Consider the following 21,139-nt stretch of genomic DNA (forward strand, 5'->3'; position numbering starts at 1 on the left):
TTCATGAAATTATCAAGAAAAACTGCCTGATATTCTAGAATCAGAGGGCAAAATAAATATGGAAAGAATCCACCAATCACCTTCTGAATGAGATAAGAAAACAGAAACTCCTAGGAATATTGTAGCCAAATTCCAGAGTTTTCAGGTCAAGGAGAAAATATTGCAAGCAGCTAGAAAGTAACAACTCGAATATTGTGGAAATACAATCAGGATAACACAAGACCTAGCATCTTCTACATTAAGGGATTGAAAGGTTTGAAATACAATGTTCCAGAAGTCAAAGGAAATAGGATTGAAACCAAGAATCACCTACCCAGCAAAACTGAGTATAATACTTCAAGGGGAAAAATGATCATTCAATGAAATAGAGGACTTTCAATATTCTTGATGAAAAGACCAGAGTTGAATAGAGAATATGACTTTCAAACACAGGTATCAAGAGATGTATGAAAAGGTATACAGGAAAGACAAATCAAAAGGAACTTACTGAAGTTGAACTGTTTACATTCCTATATGGAGAGATGATATTTGTAACTCTTGAAACTTTTCTCAGGATTTGGGTAGTTGGAGGGATTATACATATATATCTGCATACACAGAGGGCATAGGGATAGTTGAATAGGAAGGATTGATATGCAAAAAAATAAAATAAAGATGTGACAGAGGAATACATTAGGAGGAGAAAGGGAGAAATGGAATTGGGCAAATTACCTCATAAGAAAGGCAAGAAAAAGCTTTTTCAATGGAAAAGTGGAAGGTGGGAGTGAAAATGTGAAGCTTACTCTCATTACATTTGACTTAAGTAGGGAATAACATGAGCACTGAATTTGGTATGAAAATTTATCTTACACTACAGGAAAGTAGAGGAGTAGGGAATGAGTGGGGTGTGGGGGATGATAGAAGGAGGGCAAATGAGAAGTAGGGGGAATTAGAAGAAAACACTTCTGGGGAGGGATGAGGTCAAAAGAGATAATAGATTAAACGTGGGAGGCAGGATAAGGTGGAGAGATATAGTCAGTCTTACACAACATGATTATTATGGAATTATTTAGCAAAACTACACTTATATAGCTTATATTGAATTACTTGTCTTCTCAGTGGGGATTGGTGGGGAGAAAGGAAGGGAGAGAAGTTAGAAATCAATGTTTTAGGAATGAATGTTGAGAATTGTTTTTGCATGTAACTGGGAGATAAGAAATACAGGTAATGGGGTATAGAAATTTATCTTGCCCTACAGGACAAAAGACAATATGGGGATTAGGGAAGGGAGGGGTGTGAGAGAAGGAAAGGTAGATTGGGACAAGGGATAATCAGAATGCACAGTATTTGGGGGTGGAGGGAGAGGAAAGATGTGGAGAAAATTTGGAACTCAAAATCTTGTGGAAATAAATGTTGAAAACTAAAAATAAATAAATTGAAGACAAGAATTCTTGGATAATAGAAAAAAAGAAAGAAAAATTGCTTGCCATCAAAAAAGGGAATGCATATCAGAATGGTTTCTCTCAGTAGATACTTCTGACAAACCTATGATATAGGCAGAATAAAAACTTTTCCTCCCTCCACAGAATTAAAAATGGGTTTGAGAGAAAGTGATTTGCCCAGAGTCACATAGCAAATAGGTCTCCAACATTTTTGTTTTGGCATGGTTTGGGGGCATAAAATATCTAGATAAAGAGAGCAAGCTTCATTTCTGCTTTTAATGTTTATATATTTATTTTTAGTTTTCAACTTTCATTTCCACAAAATTTTGAGTTCCAGATTTTCTGCTCTCCCCTCTATCACACCCTTCCCTTCCTTTATGCCCATCTTATTTCTTTTCTTGTAAAGCAAGATAGATTTCTATACCCCACCACCTCTATTTCTTATTTCCCCGATGTATGCAAAAACAATATGCAACATTTGATCCTAAGATTTTGAGTTCCAACTTCTTTCTCTTCCTTCCTCCCCACCCATCCCCACTGAGAAGGCAAGCAATTCAATATAGGCTATATATGCGTAGTTTTGCAAAAGACTTCCATAATAGTCATGTTATATACAACTATATTACATGTTATATATAACTATATATCCCTCCCTCCTATCCCCCCCATTTATTCTATTCTCTCTTTTCATCTTGTCCCTCTCCAAAAGGGTTTGCTTCTAAATATTCCCTCCTCCCATTTACTCTCCAATCTATCATCTCCCCACCCCACTTATCCCCTTCTCCCCTAGTTTCCTGTAGTGTAGGAGAGATTTTCATACCAAATTGAGTGAGCATGTTATTCCTTCCTTTAGCTAAATGTGATGAAAGTAAGTTTCACTTTTTCCCTCTCACCTCCTCCTTTTTTTGTCTCCACTGAAAAACCTTTTTCTTGTCTCTTTTTTAAGAGATAATTTACCCCATTCCATTTCTCCATTTTTTCTCCCAACGTATTCCCCTCCCACAGCTTAATTTTATTATTTAAATATCATGCCTTCCCATTCAACTCACCCTGTCCTCGTTCTCTCTCCTCTCTCTCTCTCTCTCTCTCTCTCTCTCTCTCTCTCTCTCTCTCTCTCTCTCTCTCTCTCTCTCTCTCTCCATACACACACACACACACACACACACACACACACACACATACATATATACACATGTGTGTGCGGTTGATGTGTGTGCAGTGTGTGTGTGTGTGTGTGTGTGTGTGTGTGTACAATCCCTCCAACTACTCAAATACTGAGAAAAGTTCCAAGAGTTACAAATACTATCTTTCCATGTAGGAATGTAAACAGTTCGTCTTTAGTAAGTCCCTCAGGGCTGAGACTCAGATCAGCTCTTCAATTCCTGCAGGGGCTCCAAGCAGAGAGCTCCAAAATTGAATGCTCCCACTGCAGTGGCTGCTTCCAATGGGTCCAGAAGGCATTCCCTTCTCCTCCAGGTGAAAGAGTTTTCTCACTGTCTTTTGAAGCTGTCTTTTCCATCTGTGGGTTGAACAGTCTGAGAATTGCTGCTGTTGGCTCCCCAAAGCCTGTTCTGGATCCTGTCTTTCCTGGACTGTATGGCCCATGCTGGGCTGCGCTGCATGCTGGGTGTGATAGACCTTTCCTGTCAGACTCCCAGGCTGTTTTGGAGTCGAAATCTCTTTCACTCTGTCACTTTGTGGCTTCTTTTGCTCTACAATTTGTTTAGAGTCATTTTTTACAGATATTTTATGGGCTATGGTGGGGGGAGCTTCTGCAGATCTGTCTTTCTACTTTGCCATCTTGGCTGTGCCCCCCAAGTAATCTTCATTTACAACAAAGACACCTTAACACACACACACACACACACACACACACACACACACACACACACACAACTGTGCTTCACCCATCCAAGCATATATGACCCTTCTCACTTCTTCACATAATCTATATCATCTGAACTGCTTCTTTTCCCAGTCACGGAAAAATATGATGGCCAAATATACTGCACATTGTCTTGGTGTCTGGAGTATGCTGCATCTTAGCCTGTATTTATTCAATAGCTACTATTCTGATAATTAATCTTTCGTCTTGTGAGCTCATTGTCATTGCTTATCTTCTGTGAAATTCCCTGGCCCCATCCTTCTCTTTTTGTTCTCACATACTTCCTCATATAATAAGCAATGCCACGATTCTCTTGGCAGATGCCTTCTTTGGGATTGTACACTTCCTACTTACTTTGTTGTCCTATGTGTTCATTATCGATAGTATAATTAAAACCCAGACAGCATTGGGGAGGTGGGAACATTCTACCCTTCCTACCTCATTGTATTGTTCATTTATTACTGATACATTTTAATTTCACACCCGACATGGAGCGTAGCAAATTTTTCAACCCTCTTTGCCTCAGTCCCTCATCTATAAAACAAACTGGAGAAGGAAATGTCAAACTATTCTATTATCTTTGTAAATAAAACCACAAAGAAGGTCATAAAGAGTTGGGCACCACTGATAAATGAAAAAAAATAAGGATTACATAAGCCTTGTATCTAATCAAAAGTTCTTATCATCATTATCATCATCATCATCATCGTCATCATCACTTCTTATCTTTTTTGATGGAATACAAATAGAAAAGTCCAAGGCACTGTGTTGTTTTTATTCTTTAATATTTAATGTGTTATTGACTTTGGTGCAGGCAGATAAAATGAATGCCTTTTGTAATTGAATAAGAGTACTAGAATGCATGATGATCTTGTGAGGATTCAGTCAAATTAATTTTAAAATATCTCCAGGAGTCCATAGGATCATATAGATGACATTCACATAATGTTTTGTCATAGGATTTTAATCTCTTCTCAGTCTCATCTCCATATTTTGAACATTTTTTTCAAATCCTTTGGAGATTTTCAATATTTGATATGGCAGCACCTATTAGGAATCTTGTTCTAGAGAACTTCCAAATTGAAATTATATTTAGGCAGTTGTAGGCAACATTTCTGTCCCTACTGCTGCTCTACTTCCATCACACATTTCTTGAATTTTCTAGGATGACTTGAAATTTCCATTTGTAGTGTGAAAATTTGTCTTAGTTTATAAAGACTCACTTGCAATCTTTTGATGGCCTATCAGATTTTTTAGGGAACCAGTAAATTCTGCTTTTAATTGTTGTTATTATATTCTACTATGTTTTTTTTACATTTCTCAGGTATAAAGAACTCATAACATGTGTTAGTTCTATTAGTATATGTTAAAGTCTTGTATATTTAAGACTCCAACATCCTATCATTTCAATAAATTAGTTTTGTTATTTCACTAGTGGAGAAATACACCTTCAACATCAGTCACATCAGTTGTTTAGTGCCATGTAAAGTAAAGGGGAACTTAGCACTTGCATTTTCTTTTGACTGGAATTATCATGTCATAGCTTAAACATAGTCCAAGATAAATCATACTTTAATTGGTCCTCTAGGTACTAAGATGGCATATTTCCCATGGCTCTCTCTAGCTGACATTTGGTGAAAGACTTGTCATAACTGGATCTCTGTCCAATTCCTACATATAGACCAATTAAAACACAATCTATAGAGTGCTGAAAACTTTCTAGAAAAAAAGAATCTTCCAGTAAATACCCTCTAGCAGAAAAAGGTAAGTCTGCTAACAAGTGAGAAATGGTACTTCTTTTCTTATAAGATGAAAAAAATGACTTCAAGAACCAGGACAAAAATGCCTATTTAAACTCCAAATGTTTAAATTTTTATGATATATCTCTTTATATCTATGTAATTTGTCAAAAGGATGAGTTAGAGATAGAAAGAGACAGATAGATAAATAAAGACAGGTAGAGGGGGATGAAGATAGAAAGGGAGGGAGGGAGGAACAGGAGAGGCAGAGGAAGAGAGAGAACTTTCAATAAATAGGAAATGATATAATTATTGATAAGAATGAAAAGTGTTATTTCTGTTTTTCCTTTTACAATTCCACCTTAAAATCTGTGATTGAATCAAAGAATCAGGCTCATAGAATTCTTTATTATCAGGCATTTCTTTAACAATAATTTACTATTGTCACAACAGCAGCACTATCACTCCCACCCTTATCGTCACCACCACTAATACTACTGCTGCTGCTGCTCCTGCTACTACTACTAGTACTACTAGTACTACTATTGCTACTACCACTACCACTAGTACTACCACCAATATCACTACTACTACTACTACTACTACTACTATTACTACTAGTGATGCTGCTGCTGTTATCACTTCTAGTAGTTGTACTATCATTCAGACCAATAATTTCATGGCACCAAGGAATATTTAGTATAGAAATTCACTTCACTAATATAGTTTGCCACCTGTTGTAACTTACTGTCTTATTTGTCTGGGGCACTAAACATTAAGTCCCTCATTCAAGTAAGTATGTGTCAGAGGTAGGACTTAAATTCAGTTCATCCTGACAGTGAGGCCAACCTTCTGTCTAGCATTCTGCACTGCCTCTCTCATTATATATGAATTCATGGCAATAAAATATAGTAAACTCCTAACATTTTGAAATTATAAAAGATGAAATTTTTTAAATGTGGTTATGATATAAAGTGTAAGTTCTATGTCCTCCTGCTTTACAACTTGGCAATTTTCTTTATTCAGATACACATTATAGTTCAATAGAATAAGATAAGATAGGATTGGATATATTATAACACAATATTATACAATAATGTTCTAGATATATATAGACATTTATATTGTATATAAATGTGTAATGCACTTCTACTTACATATTATTTATAAATATGTAATGCATTTATATCCTTACATAGTATATTTTTACTCTATTAGTAATATTTTCTAAAAATTTATCAACCTTAGGTAAGGTAATAGTGATTACTGCCTTGCAGTTAAGGGATTCTCCTTGTTGGGATTATACAAACCATGCCATTGTTTAAACCCCTTATTTCAAAAAGACAACCTGACATGGTAGAAAGAGAATTGAATTTAGAAAAGGAAGGATCTAATTAGAATTATGCTTGATGAGATCTGATTAAATGTAATTAGATTAGAAACTGATCTGATTAGAAATTTGACACAGAAGGATCTAGCTTTGCTGCTTATTATTTCCATTGTCGGGCAAGTTAGTTGAGATCCATAAGACTGATTTCTCATTTTCAAAGTGAAGATTATTACCTCTGTCCCATCTTTTACAGCACTGTGTGAGGATAAAAAGGAATGATGCATAAAACTATGCTTTATACAAGCGTATAGATTTCTTCAAACTTTTGGGGTTTTTTTGTATTAGCAGAGAAATAATCTGAGAGTTTCGGGAAATTTCTGTTGTGTCCTTGTTAGGATGTTATGATAGAGAACTGGTTAATTTTTCCCTCCAGAATTATTGTTTAATAAGGTCCTAATTTATTTCAATCTGGCAACTACCAGAAGCACAGAGTGGGCTCTTCTACAGTTATATGACTAGAACTCTTGCTTTTAGCGATTTCTTTGTGTCTTCTTTGTTGGAGACAATGGCAAGGGGTGGATTCAGCCATGGGGATCACAAAGGAAGGATGAGAAGTGAGAGATGAGAAGTGACAAAAATAACAATTACTGCTGGCCCACCTTCTTCCTCCCCACTCCCCTCTGCATTGCTTTATTACAGATGCTAAATGACACCAAAATAGCCCACTCCTTTGTGTGGAAATTTCATTGTCTTGGAAATTCACCAGTCTTGTACATTTCAAATCTTTTTGTCAAGTGTCTAATCTCTCTTCTCAATTGACTGCTAATATTTTGGGACTTTGGGGACAGGGATTATGAAAACAGAGGGTGATATGTGTGTTAAAGTAGAAGAGGTAGGAAAATAGGGCTCATTAGTCAGTGAGCAAGGAGGTGACACTGATACATCTTGAGAAACATATTCAGAAGAGGAATGTTGTCATTTTCTAGTGGGAATATAGTCTGTACTGACATTTTCATTTATAAAAGCACCATGAACATATTTGTGATTTTATTGTCTTAATGGCATAAAGGAGCTATTGTAGCTTATGTGCTTGCCTATAACAGATGATATAGAAGTCAAGTCAGGAACTCAAGATTAAAAGTATTTTTTAGAGGATTACAATGGGCCTGATGCTATACTTAGGGCTCACAGTACAAAGACAAGTAGAAACAAAATAAGTCCCTGCCACTAAGGTTATATCCTAATGGTGGAAGACAAACTTTAGACATGTATTACTGATAAAAAAGCAAAACCAAACAAAGAAAGCATGTTAATACTGAATTGCAATCAGCAACAACATTTAAAATGCACTGAATTAAGATCTGGGAAACTGAGTCTGGAAACCTAGAGTCTATGCCCAGTTCTGTCATAAGAGAGCTGTGAGAGTTTGAGTAAGTCTGGGATACTAAACTTGGAGTTATAATGGAATTTAGAGATTATTTATAAATTCTGATATCTTATATCTTCTTATACTTCCAAACTTCTCATTTTTCAGGAGAGATGGCATAAAGAAAGAAGGATAGAGAAGAAGCAATGCAAGTAACTTGACTATGACAAGTCAGTAAGTTGTCAGTTAAATTTTTTCTAGTTTCAAGAACCAAGATGGTAGAATGATCGGTAATTGCTATCTCCCTCCCCTTCTTCACTTTGCCAAGCCCAGAGAATGTCTCTCAGGAGAGAACAGTTCCTTAAATAAGAAAAATTGACAAATGGAAAAGGAAGTAAAAAACCTATTTGGTGAAAATAATTCCTTAAAAGGAAAAAAAATAGACAGATGGAAAAGGAGATGCAAAAGTTAACTGAAAAACACAACTGGATAAAAATAGAATAGGGAAAATAGAAATCAATAAATCTATGAGACATCAAGAATCAGTCAAACAGAATCTAAAGAATGAAAAGATAGACAAAAGTGTAAAATATCTAATTGCAAAAACAACTGACCTCGAAAATACATCCAAGAAAGATAATCTAAGGATTATTGGTCTACTAGAAAGACATGATGAAAAAAAGGAGACTGGACAATATCATCCAAGAAATTATCAAGGAAAATTGCCCAGAAATCCTAGAATCATAGGGCAAAATAGTCATGAAAAGAATCCACTATTCACCACCTGAATGGGATCCCAAACGAAAAACACCAAGTAATGTCATTGCCAAATTCCAGAACTATCAAGTGAAGGAGAAAATATCTCAGGCAGCCAGAAAGAAACAATTCAAATATTGAGGAGCTACAGTCAGGATCACACAGGACTTGCAGCTTCTACATTAAAAGATCAAAGGAATTTGAATGTGATATTCCATAAGGCAAAGAGCTGGGAGTACAACCAAGGATTAATTACCCAGCAAAACTGAGCATAATATTTCAGGGAAGGAGATGGATTTTCAATGAAATAAGAGATTTCCAGACCTTCCTGATGAAAAAGTCAGAAATCAACAGAAAATTTGATCTTCAAATGCAGGTCTCAAATGAGGCATGAAAAGATAAACGGGGAAAAAAAAACTTGTTACGCAATATGGGCATACTGTTTAGATTCTTATAAGAAAAGATGATACTTGTTAATCTTGAGAACTGTGTATTTATTATGAATGTATAAAGGATATACATAGATAGAGGAAGTGGGTATAAATTAAATGATGTGGTGATAACAAATGTAATTTAAGAGTGGGAAGGGATTGAGACGGGAGATGTGAAAAGGAGGAGGCAGAAACAAAATAAATTCCACACACAGCAAGAGCCACAAAAATATATTACAGTAGAAGGAAAGAGAGGGGAGGTAGATGAGCATTGTTTGAGAGGTACTCTAATCTGATTGGATTCAAGGAGGGTACAACAAACTCAATTATGTATAGAAATACAATTAGCTCTATATTCAGAAGGAGGGGAAGGGAGAAAGAAAAGGGAGGGGAGGTTAAAAGAGAGGGAAGAAATGATAAGGTAAAATGGAATTAAAAAGGAGGGGAGCTGAAAGAAGGGAGAGAAGACAGGGATTTGGTGGTCAAAAATCAAAACCCTATTGTGGAGGGTAAGGGGAAAGGGAAAACTAAAAGCATAAACAAAGGGAAAGGGGATGGAGGGAAAGACACAGACAGTAATCATAATTGTGAATGTGAACGGAATGAATTCTCCCACAAAACAGAGATGTATAGCAGAAGAGATAAAAAATCATAATCCATCAATATGTTGTTTAAAAGAAGTATATTTGAAAAGAGGGCATACACACAGGAAAAAGGTAAAAGGGTGGAGTAGAATATTTTGTGCTTCAGATGATGTAAAAAAAAGCAGGGATAGCATTCTAATCTCAGACAAAGCAAAAGCAGAAATAGATTTAATCAAAAGAGATAGGGAAGGAAACTATATCCTCCTAAAAGGAACCATAGAAAACGAAGTGATTTCATTACTGTACATATATGATCCAAGTGGCACAGCATTCAAATTCTTGGAGGGGAAGTTAAGAGACATACCAGAAGAAATAGATAGAAAAACTATACAAGTGTGGGACCTCAACCTCCCTCTCACTGAACTTGATAAATCTAACCTCAAAATAAAAAAGGAAGAAGTTAAGGAGGTGAATAGAACTCTAGATAAAGTAGATATGATAGATCTCTGGAGAAAACTGAATGGGGATACAGAGGAATATACCTTTTTCTCAGCAGTACGTGGCACATATACAAAATTGGCCATGCACTAGGCCATAAAAACCTCACAATCCAGAGCAGAAAGGCAGAGATCATCAATGCATTCTTCTCAGATCATAATGCAATAAAGCTTATATGTAATCAAAGGCCATGGAAACATATACCAAAACCTATTTGGCAAATCAACAATCTAATCCTAAAGAATGAATAGGTTAAATAGCAAATTATAGAAACAATCAACAACTCCATTCAAGAGAATGACAATAATGAGACAATCTACACATTTTATGGATAACTGCAAAAGCGGTTCTTAGGGGAAGTGTTATATCTTTGAATGCCTACATGTGTGTACCTTCAAACTTCGTTGCCAAAGACCAGGCCATCAGAGAAATAATGGCATGGCTTGCACTTGACTTTGTTTTGACTGAGGGAGGTCTGTGCAGGTCACCAGCCTCACTTGCCCTCCAGAGTCATCTGAATCCAGAATCCATCTGAATCAGGATGACTGGAGATGACCCAGGATGAGGCAGTTGGGGTTAAGTGACTTGCCCAAGGTCGCACAGCTAGTGAGTGTCAAGTGACTGAGGTGAGACATGAAGTCAGGTCCTTCTGACTCCTGCACTATGTTGGTTCAATATTAGGAAAACTATTACCATTGTTGATCACATCAACAACAAACCTAAGAGAAATCAAATGATTATCTCAATAGATGTAGAAAAATCTTTTGACAAAATACACCACCCATTCCTATTGAAAACACTTGGGAACATAGGGATAAATGGAACTTTCCATAAAATAATAAGCAGCATCTACCTAAAACCTTCAGCAAGCATTATATACAATGGAGATAAGCTAGATACATTTCCAATAAGATCAGGGGTGAAACAAAGATGTCCATTATCAACACTACTATTCAACACAGTACTAGAAATGTTAGCTGCAGCAATAAAACAAGAAAAAGAAATTGAAGGAATTAGAATAGGCAAAGAAGAAACTAAGCTCTCACTCACCCGCAATGAGGAGGAAATTAAAGCAATAAAAGCAATCTACTTTGCCTAAATGTATGCCCATAAATTTGAAAATCTAAATGAGATGGAAAATTATTTTAAAAGATATAAATTGCCCAGACTAACAGAAAAGAAAGATAAATACTTAAATAATCCCATTTTAGAAAACGAAATTAAAGAAGCCATCAATGAACTCCCACGGAAAAAATCTCTACGGCCACATGGATTCAAAATGAATTCTAGCAAATCTTTAAAGAACAGCTAATTCCAATACTATGTAGACTAATTGTGAAAATTGGGGAGGAAGGAGTCCTCTCAAATTTTTTATGATACAAATATGCTTTTGATACCTAAACCGGGAAGAGCCATAACAGAGAAAGAAAATTATAGACCAGTTTCTCTAATGAGTAAATATGCAAAAATTTTAAAGAAGATTTTAGCAAAAAGAATACAGCAACATATCAGGAGAAGAATACATTATGATCAGGTAGGATTCGTTAAGAAAACTATTAACATTATTAAGCATATCAACAACAAACACTCTTTGAAGATGACATGATGATATACTTAGAGAATTCCAGAGAATCAAGTAAAAAACTACTTGAAACAGCTTTGGCAAAATTTCAGATTAAAAAATAAACCCACACAAATCTTCTGCATTTCTATATATCAATCACAAAGTCCAACAGCAAGAGATAGAAAGAGAAATCCCATTTAAAGCTATGGAAGACACTATAAAATATACCCAAGACCTATATGAACACAATTGCAAAATCTTTTCACACGAATAAAGTCAGATCTAAATAAGTGGAAAAGCATCAGTTGCTCGTGGGTAGGCTGAGTCAATAAAATAAAAATGACAAATTCTATCTAAATTAATTTACTTATTCACCATCATACCAATAAAAGTATCTGAAAATTATTTTCTAGAGCTGGAAAAGGTAATATCAAAATTCATCTGGAAGAACAAAAAGTCCAGATTATGAACAGAATTAATGAAAAGAAATGCTAGGAATGGTGGCCAAGCTCTACCAGATCTCAAAGTGTATTATAAAGCATCAATCATCAAAACCACTTGGTACTGGCTAAGAAACAAAAGAATACACTAGTGGAAGAAGTTAGGTACCCAAGACACAGTTGTCAATCAATATAGCAATCTACTGTTTGATAAACCCAAGGACCCCAGCTTCTGGGATAAGAACTCACTGTTCGGCAAAATTGCTGAGAAAACTGGAATACATTGTGGCAGAAACTGGGCATAGACCAATGCCTGACACCATACAGAAGAATAAAGTGCAAATGGATACATGATCTAGGTATAAAGACTGACACTATAAATAAATTAAGGAGCAAATAGTATAAACAAATACAGGGATACTATAAAAAATAGTGTACATGATCTAGAAATAAATTTTGATACTAGAAACAAATTAATGCAGCAAGGAATTTATTTATCAGATTTATGAAGGAGGGATAAATTTTTGACTAAACAAGGAACAGAAAACATTATGAAGTGCAAAATGTGTAATTTTAATTACATTAAATTAAAAAGGTTTTGCACAAACAAATCCAATGCAAACAAGATTAGGAGGGAATGTTTTTGATGAAGTCCTCATTTCTAAAACATATAGAGAAGTGAGTCAAATGTACAAGAATACAAATCATTCTCCAGTTGATAAATGGTCAAAGGATGTGAAGAAGCAGTTTTCAGAGGAAGAAATCAAAGTTATCTATAGTCATACTAAAAATGTTCTAAATCACTGTTGACTAGAGAGATGCAAATCTAAACAATTCTGAAATACCACATCACACCTATCATATTGGCCAACATGATAAAACAGGATGATGATAAATATTGGAGAAGATGTGGGAGAATTGCAACATTAATACATTGTTGGTGGAACTGTGAGCTGATCCAACCATTCTGGAGAGCAATTTGGAATTATGCCCAAAGGGCTGCAAAAATGTGCATACCCTTTGACCCAGCAATACCACTTCCAGGACTGTAATCCCAAGAGATCATAAAAATGGGAAAGGGACCCATATGTACAAAAATATTTATAGCTGTACTCTTTGTGGTGGCCAAAAAATCAAGGAAATCAAGGGGATGCCCATCAATTTGGGACTGGATGAATAAATTGTGGTATATGAATGTAGTGGAATACTATTGTACTGTAAGAAATGATGAACGAGAAGACTTCAGGGAAGCCTGGAAGAACTTATATGAACTGATGCTGAGTGAAAGGAGCAGAATCAGGAGAACTTTGTACAGAGCAACAACCACAGTGTGCATGGATTTTTTTCTGGTAAACTTAGAACTTCCTTGTAATGCAAGGGCTTAAAAAATATCCAATGGTCTCTTACAGTAAAATCCCATCGACATCCACAGAAAGAACTGTGAAATTTGATCACAGAATGTAGCAGATCATTTTCTTTTGTATTATGTTTTGATTGTTTTATCATTATTTCCCATTCATTTTAATTCTTCTATCCAATATGAGTAAGGGGAAAATGTATTTAATAGGAATGTACATGTATGTAGAACCTATATAAAATTGTATGTTGTCTCAGGGAGGGAGGGGAAAGGGAGGGGAAAAGAGAAGGAGGGAGGGGAAAACATCTAAATAATAAGGAAGTGATTGAAGAACACTGAAAAAAATAAAATAATAACAAAAATTAACTGCCCTCTTTCTCAAGTATCTTTAGCTTCAACATGAGAGTAATAATCTCCTATCTATATCATGGTATTGTCATTCATATCAAATGAAGCAGTATATGTGAAATCCTTTTTCAATAGCTTTATCTCCCTTTCTCTTTGCCTGTTGTTCTTCTATCATCCTCATTTGTAAAGGTATCAAATTTATTTTCATCATTCTTATCATTGACTAATAATAATGATAACTCATATTGTATAATACTTGAAAATTTGTGAATCATTTTTCATTCATTTTCTCAATGGAGTTTTATAACAGCCTCCTACAGTAGGCATCTCTAATATTTATCCACCTCTTGCAAATGAGGTGAGTGAGACTCAGAGAAAAAGTGAGATATAAGACACTTTTTGCACAAATAAAGTCAGATTTAAGTGGAAAAGCATCAGTTGCTCATGGGTAGGCTGTGCTAATGTAATAAAGATGACAATTCTACCTAAATTAATTTACTTATATAGTGCCATACCAATTAAACTATCAGATAATTATTTTCTAGAGGTGGATAAAATAATATCAAAATTCATTTGGAAGAACAAAAGGTCCAGAATATTAAAGGGATTAATGAAAAGAAATGCTTGGAAAGGTGGCCTAGCGCTACCAGACCTCAAATTGTACTATAAAGCAGCAATTATCAAAATCACTTGGTATTGGCTAAGAAACAGGGAGGTAGACAAGTGGAATAGACTTGGCACTCGAGACACAGTAGGCAAGGAATATAGCAACCTCTTGTTTGATAAACCCGAGGACCCCAGCTTCTGGGATAAGAACTCACTGTTCGACAAAAATTGCTGGGAAAACTGGATTAACAGTGTGGTCGAAATTAGGCATAGACCCATGCCTGACACCACACACAAGAATAAAGTCCAAATGGGTACATGATTTAGGTATAAAGATTGATACCATGAATAAACTGGATGAGCAAGGAATACTGTATTTATCAGATTTATGGAGAAGAGAAGAATGTTTTACTAAAGAAGAGATAGAAAGCATTATGAAATGTAAGATGGATAATTTTGATTACATTAAACTGAAGTTTTTGCACAACCAAACCAAATGCAACCAAAATTCAGAGGGATGTAGTCAATTGGGAAAGAATTTTTATGGCTAAGCTCGGGGATAAAGGCCTCATTTCTAGAATATATAGAGAACTGACTCAAATGTATAACTATACCAGTCATTCCCCAATTGATAAATGGTCAAAGGATATGAACAGGCAATTTTCAGAGGAAGAAATTAAAGATGTCTTTAATCATATGAAAAAAATGCTCTAAATCACTATTGATTAGAGAGATGCAAATCAAAACAACTCTGAGGTACCACATCACACCTATCAGACTGGCAAACATGACAGAACAAGAAAATGATAAATGCTGGAGAGGATGTGGGAGAGTTGGAACACTAATTCATTGTTGGTGGAGCTGTGAGCGCATCCAACTCTTCTGGAGAGCAATTTGGAACTATGCCCAAAGGGCTACAGAAATGTGCATACCCTTTGACCCAGCAATATCGCTACTATGGGAAAGGGTCCCACATGTACAAAAATATTTATAGCAGGACTCTTTGTAGTGGCCAAAAACCGGAAGTCAAGGGGATGCCCATCAATTGGGGAATGGCTAAGTAAATTATGGTATATGAATGTAATGGAGTACTATAGTGCCATAAGAAATGATGAACAAGAAGACTTCAGAGAAGCCTGGAAGGACTTACACGATCTGATGCTGAGTGAAAGGAGCAGAACCAGGAGAACTTTGTGCACAGCAATGACCACAGTGTGCGAGAGTTTTTTTGGTAGATTTGGAATTTCGTAATAATGCAAGAACTTATTTAAAAAAGAAAATCCCAACGGTGGTTTTCTAAGGCAAAATGCCTTCCACATTCCGAGAAAGAAATATGGAAGTCATTCACAGAATATAGCAGATTATATTTGTGTGTGTGTGTGTTTTTGTGTACTATGTTTTGATTTGTTATATGATTTCTTCCGTTTATTTTAGTTCGACTACATAGCCTGACTATAGCGAAAACATACTCAATAGGAAAGTATATGTAGAACCTATACAGAATTGTATGCTGTCGTAGGGAGGGAGGAGGGTAGTGGGGGATAGGTGGGGGGGGACATAAAATCTTAATTTTATGGCAGTGATTGTAAAACATTAAAAAAATAATTTAAAAAATAAATAAAAAAAAGATAAATTGAGACACTCATTAATGATCCCAGAGTTAGTTAAATATCAAAGCCAGCTTCAGATTCAGATTTCTCCAGTCTCCAAATCTAGATGACTAGGTATTATTTCACCTTTCTTCATTTATTGATTTTTTTCCCCACTCATAAGTAACGATTTTTAAATATCCTCACATGAATGTATCAGCAAATTTTAAGCACATTTTTTGTACCAGACAATGTGTGCTAAGTGCTGAGAATTGAAAGAAATACAAAAATATTTTCTTGTGTTTGGGAAACTCAGATACTAATGTGGGAGGCAACATGGAAATAATTATGGATAAACGTGATATATAAAGGCTGATCTCAGAGGGATATGGCATTTTTCTCTCCATGTCTGTATCTCTAGCTACATATCTAGATGGCAGCTACTATTATTGCTAATTATTCCAAATGTCCATCTTTTTATCACCCGCAGCTAACCTAGTACTTGGCACATGGGAGTTGCTAAAGAAATGTCGGTTGGGGGAGCGGAGCCAAGATTGCGGAGTAGACAGACGCACATACGCTAGCTCCGAGCCCACAGCCCATAAAATATCTGTAAAAAAGAACTGCCAACAAATGCTGGAGCAGCAAAAGCCACAGAAAAACGGAGCTGAGGACATTTCTGTTCCAGAGAGACTGAAAACCTCTCGCAAAAGGTCCTTCATGCTGCGGACCAGGAGCCGAGTCCAGCCCTGCCTTGGCTGCGCAGTGTGGAGAGGAGCCGATCTGAGCAGGCTTCAGGGACGAAATCTCCAGCGGCCACGTGGGTCCCTCCACCCACAGGTCACGGGGGTCTGTGAGAGGGGCTCTTTGGCAGGTCAAGAGGGGAGTGGGGTGCCCCCATAACTCAGGCCCCCTTGGGAGGCAGTAGCGGAGGCGGGAGCAGACTGGGGCTCCCCAAGCAGTCAGGAGCCAGGATCCATTGTTGAAGGTCTCTGCATAAACCCCCTGAGGGAACTAAGCCTCGTGAGGCGGCCCCACCCCCACCTGAGCACCTGAACTTAATCTCACACTGAATAGCAGCCCTGCCCCCACCCCAAGCCCTGAGGCTGGGAAGCAGCATTTGAATCTCAGACCCCAAGCACTGGCTGGGAGGATCTGGAGGCCAAGTGGGTGTGAAGAGAATATTCAGAAGGCAAGTCACTGGCTGGGAAAATGCCCAGAAAAGGGCAAAGAAATAAGAATATAGAAGGTTACTTTCTTGTTGAACAGGTATTTCCTCCCTTCCTTTCTGATGAGGAAGAACAATGCTTACCATCAGGGAAAGACACAGAAGTCAAGGTTTCTGTATCCCAGCCCACCCAATGGGCTCAGGCCATGGAAGAGCTTGAAAAGGATTTTGAAAATCAAGTTAGAGTGGTGAAGGAAAAACTGGGAAGAGCAATGAGAGGCATGCAAGTGAAGCATGAAAACCAAGTAAACACCCTGCTAAAGGAGACCTCAAAAAATGCTGAAGAAAATAACACCTTGAAAAATAGGCTAACTCAATTGGCAAAAGAGGTTCAAAAAGCCAATGAGGAGGAGAATGCTTTCAAAAGCAGAATTAGCCAAATGGAAAAGGAGATTCAAAAGCTCACTGAACAAAATAGTTCTTTCAAAATTAGAATGGAACAGATGGAGGTTAATGACTTTTTGAGAAACCAAGAAATCACAAAACAAAGCCAAAAGAATGAAAAAATGGAAGATAATGTGAAATATCTTATAGGAAAAACAACTGACCTTAAAAATAGATCCAGGAGAGACAATTTAAAAATTATGGGACTACCTGAAAGCCATGATCAAAAAAAGAGCTTAGACATCATCTTTCATGAAATTATCAAGGAAAACCACCCTGAGATTCTAGAACCAGAGGGCAAAATAAGTATTCAAGGAATCCACAGAACACCACCTGAAGGAGATCCAAAAAGAGAAACTCCTAGGAACATTGTGGCCAAATTCCAGAGTTCCCAGGTCAAGGAGAAAATATTGCAAGCAGCTAGAAAGAAACAATTCAAGTACTGTGGAAATACAATCAGGATAACACAAGATCTAACAGCTTCTACATTAAGGGATTGAAGGGCGTGGAATGTCCCGGGTCTGTCCCCGGGACCTTCGAGTGAGAATCTCCCTTCGGTGGGCACCGCTTCGGACGTCTCCGGACCTACCCCGGGGGACACGGCGGCAGGCAATAGTCAGGCAATGCGCAGGAGGTTCATAGCTTTATTGCATAGTCCCACGAGCAGTTCAGGGCGTTGTCTTATATAGGGAGGTTCTTCCGGGCTGCCATCCTAACCCGCCCCGAGGGCGAGGCCTACCACCCGATTGGATCCAGCCCACCCGACCAATCCCGTGGGCTCACAACTCCTCTATGGGAGCCGTGTCTCCCTCGGATTGGTGGGCTGCCACTCCCGGGGAGGCCCCTATCCACCCAGGCGCCTAGGACCGACCCCCGTCAACTCCCCCTTTTTGTTTTATTATAAGGACATCTGCCTTTACCTGCTCTAGGACCCTCTTCCAAAGTTTTATCGTGCAAGAAATAAGGCAGGGAAGCAGCACACACAAGAGTATTACTATCACAACCATTCCAGCAGCAACCCCAATGGTATGCAGAAATGTGGTAAAATCTAATCTGGAAATCCAGTCAGGAAATGTCCCATGTTGTTTCTCCAAGTCCCTCTTATATATCTCAGTTACATTCCTAATCTGTCTTACAATGTCATCTAGGTGCTCTATATAGACCTCTAGATTTCTGTGGTCCTGCAATCGCCGGATCGCATCGTCCAGCTCCTAGCTGGCGTTCAGTCTGAGCGCCGTCATGCACAGGGGCCGTGCCAGCCCAACGTGACATGGGAGTCCCTCCAATATGGCGTTTACTCGGAGGAGTGTCGAGATCGCCTGTACAGCATCAGTCAGCGCACTGAGCTCTAGGGCTACCCGCCTGTTAATTTGCTGTTGCAGTGCCCATGCCCGAGCGGACGTTGCCATGAAATCTGACAGGTCGGCAGCCATCATGTGGACCTGCCGCTGCATGGCAGAGATTTCCACCTGCTCTAAAAGGCTAGCCACTAACCCTACCATATCTATGGAGGATATTTCCAAGCCCCTCTTCTCCCTGACCATCACAGCCCTAAGGAAATCAGAGTCGGCAAATGCCTCATCGGACCCAACAGGGAGAAAGGTAACTGGGGGAATGGATAGAAGTATGACAAAGGTGGTATTGGAATGTACATCATTGGGCGTCAAGGTGTTAGAGAGGGTCCCATTGGAGCAGGATACATTGTATTTTTGCCCCCTGTCTGAGTAATGTTCCCTTCCCTACAGATTAGAAACATATCAGTCCTTTTCAGGGTCTGGACTGAAAGGGAGAAACGATTGCAGTGTCCAGAGACCTGACCCTAGTGGCAGGTAAATCCTTTCTTCATGATGAGGTCCCACCATTGGGAGCGGATGGTGTCATTGTCCGTCAGCGGCCCACTATTGTCAGTCATGTGGGTGATGTTTCCAAAGGCCGCTGCCATTTTCCAGAGATGGCTTTGGATGACTACGCTCCCATTTCTCGCCAGGACGTGGGGCACTGGAGCTGCATAATACGGTCCTGGCGCTCCATCCATGAAGTAGATCTGCTGGGTGTCGTTCCACTGCTGTCCCATTACTGCATGCCCTGTGGAACAAACTTGCATACCAATGAACATATTGGGTGTAGGCACGCAGGGGGGTAGAGGGGAGTAGGGGATCTTTCCACTGGGTAGAAAGCTAGATTGAAGCTGTCAGCAGCAGTGTCTGCGCTTGTGATGAGGGCTGCTTCCTCTCTGGGCAGCAAGGTTAAAGCTGTCAGCAGCAGGCTCAGGTGGTGTATGATCCTTCTCCGGGGTCTCCGGGCTCTCCGACATCGGTTCCCACTTACGGATCCTTCTAATGGGAATCCACACATGACCTTTTCCTATGGAGACACAAACATACCCTGGACCCCATATTAGTATCTTATACGGACCTTTCCATTTCCCTGAGGCCATATCCTTTACCATGGCCCATGTGTCTTTATATCCAGCCTGGGTATTACTTTCCTTGCGGAGTTGTCTTGGAAAAGTCACAAAATGTCTCATAGCTGGAGTAGTATGTGCGCTTTTTGAGACAGCTGTATCAAGCTCTGATTGTATTAGGCCTCTTGATCTTAGCTCTGATTGTATTAGGCCTCCTGATCTTAGCTCTGATTGTATTAGGCCTCTTGATCTTAGCTCTGATTGTATTAGGCCTCTTGATCTTAGCTCTGATTGTATTAGGCCTCTTGATCTTAGCTCTGATTGTATTAGGCCTCTTGATCTTAGCTCTGATTGTATTAGGCCTCTTGATCTTAGCTCTGATTGTATTAGGCGACCTTTTCCCCTTCTTTGTTTAGCGAGGATCGCCTTCAAGGTAAGATTGATAAGAATGCATACTGGCTCTTTACTTAGGTATAGCTGCTGCCAGGTGCTTACAAATGCTTCATTAACATCTGTAAGGAACCTGACTTTTCCAGATTTTTTCTTTATAACAAACACAGGAGCATTCCAGGGTGCTAATTGCTCCTTAACCAATAGTTGTAATGCCTGGAGTTTTTCTGAAGTCAGAGACCATTGCTCCACCCAAATCGGGGTGTCTGACTTCCAATTCAAGGGTGGGGACTCCAGTACAACAGCAATGGCCCTTACTAAAAATTTGATAGCTTCATCCCGAGGCGGCTCATAATGTCCCTTTTTGGAGCTTGTGGACAATTGGAAGGCTTGGAAGGCGGAAGTTAGTGTTGCCACCAGTTTTGGGTCTGCTCCACCGCCCTCATCCAGACAATTATCAACTATTTTATCTACAGAGGGGTCTGCGGGCAGGGTGGAGAGTATTCCCCTTGACTTAGTGAGTCCCTCCTTGAACAGCTGAACTATGAGTTGCGATGAGGGACCTCCCTTCTCAAACCTTTTCCATACCGCTTCCTGCACCCTAGTCATAAATTCCAATGCTGACTCACTCTGTCTCTGCCTTAGGTGACTTATAAGGGTTTGAGTGCGCGCTGCAAGGGCATCTAGAGCCTTCATGGCTACTTCCTGGACAGCTCGAATTATAGGTTCAGGGAGGGCTAACTGCTGTTGGAACTTGGCATAGTCTCTAAACCCTGTGAGCTGATTAATGGTGTTCTCTACATCATTGGGGTGATTGGC

The 21,139-nt window shown here is 38.5% G+C and overlaps 1 long non-coding RNA gene across 1 annotated transcript in view; it reads left to right on the forward strand.

Moving 5' to 3' along the window:
- Positions 1 to 15,697, forward strand: part of LOC140517312 (uncharacterized) — a 66,564-nt gene extending 50,867 nt beyond the window's left edge. Inside the window, exon 3 of the long non-coding RNA XR_011971541.1 lies at positions 7,910 to 15,697. This is a non-coding gene — a long non-coding RNA (uncharacterized lncRNA). The remainder of the gene's footprint in view (positions 1 to 7,909) is intronic.
- Positions 15,698 to 21,139: the final 5,442 nt, after the last annotated feature.

Source organism: Notamacropus eugenii, chromosome 1 (assembly GCF_028372415.1).
Source record: "Notamacropus eugenii isolate mMacEug1 chromosome 1, mMacEug1.pri_v2, whole genome shotgun sequence".
NCBI lineage: Eukaryota > Metazoa > Chordata > Mammalia > Diprotodontia > Macropodidae > Notamacropus > Notamacropus eugenii.